This window comes from Triturus cristatus, chromosome 7 (genome assembly GCF_964204655.1).
Source record: "Triturus cristatus chromosome 7, aTriCri1.1, whole genome shotgun sequence".
In the NCBI taxonomy this organism is placed as follows: domain Eukaryota; kingdom Metazoa; phylum Chordata; class Amphibia; order Caudata; family Salamandridae; genus Triturus; species Triturus cristatus.
In genome coordinates, this window is record NC_140590.1 from 1,584,561,922 (window position 1) to 1,584,569,292 (window position 7,371).

A 7,371-nucleotide genomic window follows, 5' to 3' on the forward strand; every position below is an offset into this window, starting at 1 on the left:
GTGACAAATATTCTACCTTCTCGCATTTGCCTTTGTTTTCATTTTATTGCTGACTGGGCGAAATTCATCATAAGCAGCATTTGTATTTCCTTAATGCTAATTTCAGGACTACTGATCGCTTGGGAAACACTGACATAGATAACCCAAGCTCTTGTCAGCTACAATGGGGGCCAATGGACTTTATTGTGCAATATTGGCCATACTTTGGTTAGACATTTATCGCACTTTGTGTTTACATCTAATGAGGGGAATTCCTAAAATGATCTGACGGCTGGGCATATATAAATATAGGTATCTAAAGCAAAACACCAGATCTTCCTTCACTCACAACATACCTCATATTGTTGCAAATATGATCAGACTATAGCTTTAAAGACCATGCTGTATTTCAAGGTCTAGATTTTAAAATTAGTTACACATATATTCATATACCCTATGTACATATTAATTGGTTTGTTGTCCCTTTGGTTATAACCATATATTTTAACTCTCACTGAAAATGCGCTTCAACACCTCATCAGTGGTAGCTAGCGCTTTATAAAGGCAAATCTTTTCTCTTCTATTCCTCCACTGTCCTTCTCAAGCTAAACTGACTAACCTATCCCCCAAACTAATTACTTTAATCTTTCACTATACTTGTATACCACTAATCCTTTATGGGTTCTGACATGGAGTACTACTTGCTGAAAAGGCGCTTCGACACCTCATCAGTGGTAGTAAGCGATATATAAATGCAATTACAATACAAATGTGTTGTATTGTTACCCAAAGTTTTTTTGACTCCTAATAAATGTATAGTATAGCACCTTTTCTGTAGGAAATCAAGGTTTTCTAGGTTGAGCTTAAATATATTTTTCTTTTCCCTCTTAGCACTGCATTTCGGGTGCAAAGCATCAATTCAGGTAGCATTCATCGGGATAAATCGGAGTACAACTTTCTACAAGGCACATATATTTATAAACTGAATCCTCCAACAAAAATGGACATAACTAGTTCATAATTTTCTAACCTCAGCACAACGCAAATCTATTTAAATTTATTCCATAAGAAACCTATACGTGTCTATTCCCTTCTTGTGAAAATGTGTAATCTGTTTCCTCAACATTTAAGTAGGGATGGGGGCACCGGAGCACAAAACTACTGCAGGTATAGACTGCTTTTATGTGCATATTCTCTTGTCATATTAAATGGGACATTCGTACAAACTAAATGTTTGCAATGCATTGTTCCTGGTAGAATGGTGATGCTTATTTTGTAATTTCCTTTTAGAGGTAATTCCAATTTTACCTTTTCTTGTTTGTAGATACCCAGTGTTGAATTGCACTCTTCTTTTTATGTCCATTCTAATTTGGTCTTTTAATATCTTTGTGTATGGTTGAAACTCGTGGATTAGACTTTATATTAAATCTATTGTTAATAGGGCTCCATGTAAAGAACATCCTGACTCCCTTAAGAAGCACATATGGGGCCCCGTATTTCAGTGTCTGGATAAAACATCGACTCTGTAGCCTAAGTGCCTACTGTAAGAACAAGGTGGCATTTGCACATTACACTTTAAGTCAAGAAGCAATTTTGAAGAGTGGAAATAAACCCTACATAACTAAACTTAAATTGAAACTTGTGTAATGTGATTGATTTTCCTATGTGGGTCACCTAGTAGCCAATCCTTATACAGGAAAATCCTCTTTGCAAAAGGCATTTGGAGATTTTGTAGTAGTAAAACAAAACCTAGCATATGCCAATTTAATTTCAATATACTGAAGATGTGAGATGTCAAATAGATTTACTTTAAGAAATTCTCCAATTTTCCCATGAGCTGAAACCTAAATTTCTTATACAGATGCAGGGGTTTCCGGCCTAGCACGTCCATGCAGTTTCTCAACTCCTTTGGATACATACTCTAACTATTTAGCAATGGGTCTATCCACAAAATGTGGGATGTCCTATTTGATCAGTGCTCTTAAATGGTTATTTTTCAGCAGACACTCCTATTTATTTTAATCTTTGCCACAAAACCAATCAATCCTAAGACAGCATCTTCTAGCTGTCCTCTTGGTGTGTGTAGTGTACCTCACTTTAACGCTGTCCTGCATAGAGAAAGTTAAATGTGTCTGAACAGTATTCATGATGGAAGAGCTTATGTCCATGAGTATTTGTAGGTCACAGCAAGCTAAGCCTTTTTTCTTTTTATACATTTTTATTAGCCATCAGTTGGATACCTTAAACATATAGCACAGAAGGACAGCATAAATATCCATCTTCAAAACCTGAAAAGCGCAGAGAAAAAAAATGCAATGGCGAGATTAGAAAAATTCAATTGATAACGGCCAAAAACATAAAATGACGTATCGTAGACAATGCATCTACTTGTCCCACTGAAGGCTCGACCACACCCTTTCAAATTTTACCATTGAGCGTGGACCTCTAGCTTTTGCGAAGGCCAATTCCATTTCATAAACCCCCCTCAGAAATACCCAAAATTCAGTGATTTTTGGACTCAATATTTTAATCCATGCCCTGGCAATGCATAAACTAGAGCAAACTATAATAATCAAAACTAGAGATTTCGTTACATTACCCGGATCAGCTACTACCCCAATAACATTTCTTAGTTAGTTGAATATCATTACCTGATAGTTAAACCAACTTGCGGGTTACATCAACCCAAAACATTTAGCTTTGGACATGTAACAAACGTGTCGGAGATCAGCGGCATATTCATGACACTTTGGGCAGGGTGACTTAGGAGAAGCGTGGTCGTAGCCCAATTAGAGAACCTCTGGGGTATAGTACAACATAAATATAATCCAATGTTGCTGTAATTGCAGGTTAACTGAGGTAACGGCAGTGTTTATTATAGCCAATGATTCATGCAATTCTTCATTTGTAATATCTGCTTCAAAAATCCAGTTTAATTTAGCTGTGATCTGTATGCCATCATTAACGGTTGCTAAAAATTTCTGGTAGACTTTCCCTATGCAGCCCCTGCCTGAAATCTTTAAAATTGCACATACCTCAGTTGAGCTGGGTAGGGTTGATAAGCCCTCTCCTTGAATAAAATAATCCCTGACTTTGTAAGTATTTAAAAAATGAATTGTGCTATCCCAAATTCTTCTTTCGGTGATAAATGATATAAAACCTTGGTCATCGTACAGCTGCCCAAGCTGTTATGCCACGACGTTGCTACCCTCTCCCTACAGAATAGAGAAATATTTCAGACAGTCTCTGGCTACCCCAAAGAGTAATAAATTCATGCAGTTCGGGTAGTGCATAGGCTTTACATATATCTTGTCAATATGTCGGGACTATCTGGAATCAAACCCTTTTATAATAATTCGGGTCAGCCATTTTGTGCAGTAAAAACCGTGCGTTTTGGCCACAGGCCAGCTGATACGCAAACCAAATCCTACCTGCACCAGGCCCATTAAGTAGACTCGAGCTTATTTTTGGGCTGCTTTTGTAAATCTGATTCAAAGTCTGGGAGTTTAAAACCACCTTGTTTGTATGTTAACTTAATATACCTAAGAGCTCTCCTTACCCTCCGATAACCCCATATAAAACTGCCTACAGCACTCTAGCCGCTTAAAGAATGACAGGGGAACCCTCAGTGGAATAATATAAAACGGGTAAAGGAACTTCGGTAAGATTCATTTTTACTGCATTACACCTCCCAATAATAGTAAGTGGTAACTTATGCCAGCTGCGCATATTTGCAACAACCTTTTTGAGCAGTGGCTCGTAATTTATGTTTAAAACGTTTTTATTGAAACAAAACAAACCATGGGGGGGGGGATAGGAGGTTAGGGTACATATAATACAATCAAAGAAAAAGGGGGCAACTCAAGAGGGTTGGCGATGGATAGCTCGATGGGCCAGGGGAAAAGCACAATAAATGAAAGGCTAGAAATGCAATCTGTGGAATCCCTGCGTGCATATCCAACTCCCCAAATCTGAGCAATGAAAGCCAGCATCAACTCAACGAGGCACAATCCACCCCCCCAGCCCCCCAGTAAAGAAAGGAAGAAAGAAAAAAACAATATCCCACCCCCCCCCGTCCTATGGTCCCGCGCCAGATTAGTCCTCACCAAAAAGCCCCGCACCCCCCCCCCAGAGGGCCCCGTCTCCCATGTGATCTAGTCCGCCGGGGTCACCGGCGGCGTCAACCTGAGAAGCCTAAGATACCTCGGGCAGGTGAGCTCCCGGAATTCGGTGGACAGCAGCGCTAGAAAGGGTTGCCACAGCTCTTCAAATTGGTCTATCTCCCCCGCCACCGTAAGCGACAGCTTCTCCATTCCCAGCACATGCCAAAGCCTATGCAACCAGCCCGTGATGGAGGGGACAGTGGTGGTGCGCCAGTGGATAAGGATGTTCTGGACCGCAGACCCCAGCGCAATCGCGATCTGCCTGCCCCTGCGGGACTTCAGTGGGTACATTAGGTCATTGGGGAGGCCCAGCAGGACATACGCCGGGAAGCGCGGCAGCTCTATCCCAAAGTGCTTATCCACCTCGTCCAAAACTTCCTTCCAGTAAGCGGTCAGCACGGGGCAATCCCAAAGAATGTGTGAGAGGGTACCCTCCTGCCCGCAGCCCCGCCAGCACCCCTTGTCAATGTGTTTATGCATTTCATACAGTCTCTCCGGGGTGTAGTACCAATAAGTGGACACCTTGGTAAAGGTCTCCGTAAGGCCCGTGTGATACGCAGAGTGCCGCGCCCGATACGCAATTTTGTCCCATTCCTTGTGGCTGAGTGTCCTACCCAATTCCCTGTGCCAGCGCTCCCTCCCCGGGTTGTAATAGTGAACCGGCGGGGGTTGTAGGTACTTACACAGATCGGTAATTAGCTTAGCGTCGGAGGTCCGGGTGGCCAGCCACCTCTCATACGGTGTAATTTGACGAGCAGCAGTGTCACGCACTTGGGGCTGGAGGGCCCAATGCCGAACCTGCATGTAGCGCAATATGTCCAGCTCCGTCAGGCCGAACTCCTGGCGGAGTTGCTGAAAAGGAATCACTCCCTCCGGGCCATAGACCTGGAAGAGCGCCCTGCAGCCCGCCTGCACCCAATGGGAGAAAACTCCCGGCTCCATCCCTGGGGAAAAGTCCGGGTTGCCCACTATGGGTGTGAACGGCGAAGGGAAGGTGGTGAGGCCCCGAGCCTCACAGACTGCATCCCACACCCGCAGGGGGACCCGCGTAACGAAAGAAGCGTAAAGGTTAGGGGGGCGATGCGCGCGGCGCAAGAATGGAACCTCTTGTAAGGTGCGGCCCGCCACTGCCTGGTCTCGAAAGAGCCAGTGTTTGTCGGACTCCCACGTGCTCCACTCCACTAGATAACGCAGCTGTGCCGCCTGAAAGTACTTACGGAGGTCCGGAATGCCGAGACCCCCCGCCTCCGGAGCAAGCGTGGAGAGGACCCTCTTCATTCATGGCTTGCGGCCCTGCCACACACAGCGGGAGATGTCAGCCTGCATTTGTCGTATCCAGCCCACCGGGGGCTGGAGAGGGAGGGCCCGGAAAAGATACAGTATCTGGGGCAACACCGTCATCTTAACCGCCGCGATTCGCCCCAACCAGGACAGTAGGCCCTTGCTCCAGCGACCAAGCTCCTCCTTGATCTTCCTGCTGAGGGAGGCATAATTGGCCGTTACCATCTCCGGCAATGTGGGCGCCAGCAGAATCCCCAGGTATGGCACCGTGGACGAGGACCACTGCATGGGGAAGAGTCGCTGAAGGTCCCTCCTGGTGTCCGCAGCCAGGGACACGTCTAACGCCACTGACTTGCTCATATTTATTTTGAAGCCGGCCGCACAGGCAAAGGCGTCCAGTTCCCGGAGGCAAGCAGGCAGCGACCTCCTAGGGTCGTCCAAAGTCAACAGGACATCGTCCGCGTAGAGACTGACAGTGTGGACATACTGGCCCATCCGGACCCCAATAGCGTCCGGGTTATCGCGAATCCTCTGAGCAAACGGCTCCATGTAGAGGGCAAACAAGAGCGGCGAGAGGGGGCAGCCCTGCCTCGTGCCGCGTTCGATGGCAAATCCGCCGGAGCTACACCCGTTGACCCGTACAGACGCTGAAGGATGCTTATAACAGTTGAATACCATGGTGCGGAACTTATCCCCGATCCCCAATTTCTTGAGAACCAGCTCGAGATACGGCCAGTGAACTCTGTCGAAGGCCTTCTCCGCATCAACGGACAGCAACATCCGTTCCCCCGGGACCCGCGAGGCCTTCTCCAGAACATGCGTCACCCGCTTGGTATTGTCAACAGTCTGTCTGCCGGGTACAAAGCCAGCCTGGTCCGCCTCCACCAATCCGGGGAGGTGCGGACCCAGCCGGGACGCAAGAATCCCTGTATACAACTTAAGGTCGACATTTAAAAGCGAGATGGGTCGATACGAACCGCAGAGGGCCCGGTCCTTCCCAGGTTTCGGGATTACCGCGACCGTCGCCCTCAGGAGATCCGGTGGGATGGCTCCCGGTTCGGAAAAGGAATTAAATAGCCGAGTAAGGACAGGGGCCACCGCCGTGCAAAAAGTCTTGTAAAACAAAGACGTGTACCCGTCCGGGCCCGGGGCCTTACCATGCTTCAGCCGCGCGATAGCGGAAATCACTTCCTCAACATGGATATCCCGCTCCAAGTGGTCTGCCTGAACCGGATCCAGCACCGGAAGGGTCACCGACTTCAAGTAGCCTGTGGCATCCCGTGGCGAGGAGGGCTCCTCAGCATACAACGCCTCGTAGAAGCCGCGGAAAGATTCCGCTACCTCTGCGTCCCCGGAGACGGCCACCCCGTCCGTGCCCACCAGTTCCTTCACGACGCCACGCTGCTGCGTGACCCGGAGCCGGTGTGCTAGGAGCTTGCCACATCTGTCCCCCCCCCCCCCCCCCCCAGTGTAGAAGGCATGTTTCAAGCGCAGGGCGGCATACTCCGCCCTATCAAGATCCAGTGCCGACAGGAGCTTCCTCGCAGCCTTCAACTGCCTCCACACCCTTGGCGCCCCCGTGCGGCGGTGGACCTGCTCAAGCTCCCGGACCTGAACGGTCAGCTCGTCCCTCTTCCGTTGCCGCTCCCTATTTTCGGCTGCGGAGATAGAGATAAATTCCCACCGGAGGACTGCCTTCAATGCCGCCCACTGTGTCGCCTGCGAAGTGTTGGTGTTGCTATTGTGAGTTAGGTAGTCCTGTATGACCTCTCCAATGCGCTGCACTACAGACTTTTTGTGTAAAAGGGTATCCCGGAGGCGCCACACCCCCCGAGAGGGGGAGGCCGCCGGCCACTGGAAAACGCCGGTGACTGGTGAATGGTCAGACAGGGTCAGGACCCCGATGTCCGCCGCCGTGGCAGCGGCACGCATCGGTCCACTCACCAGA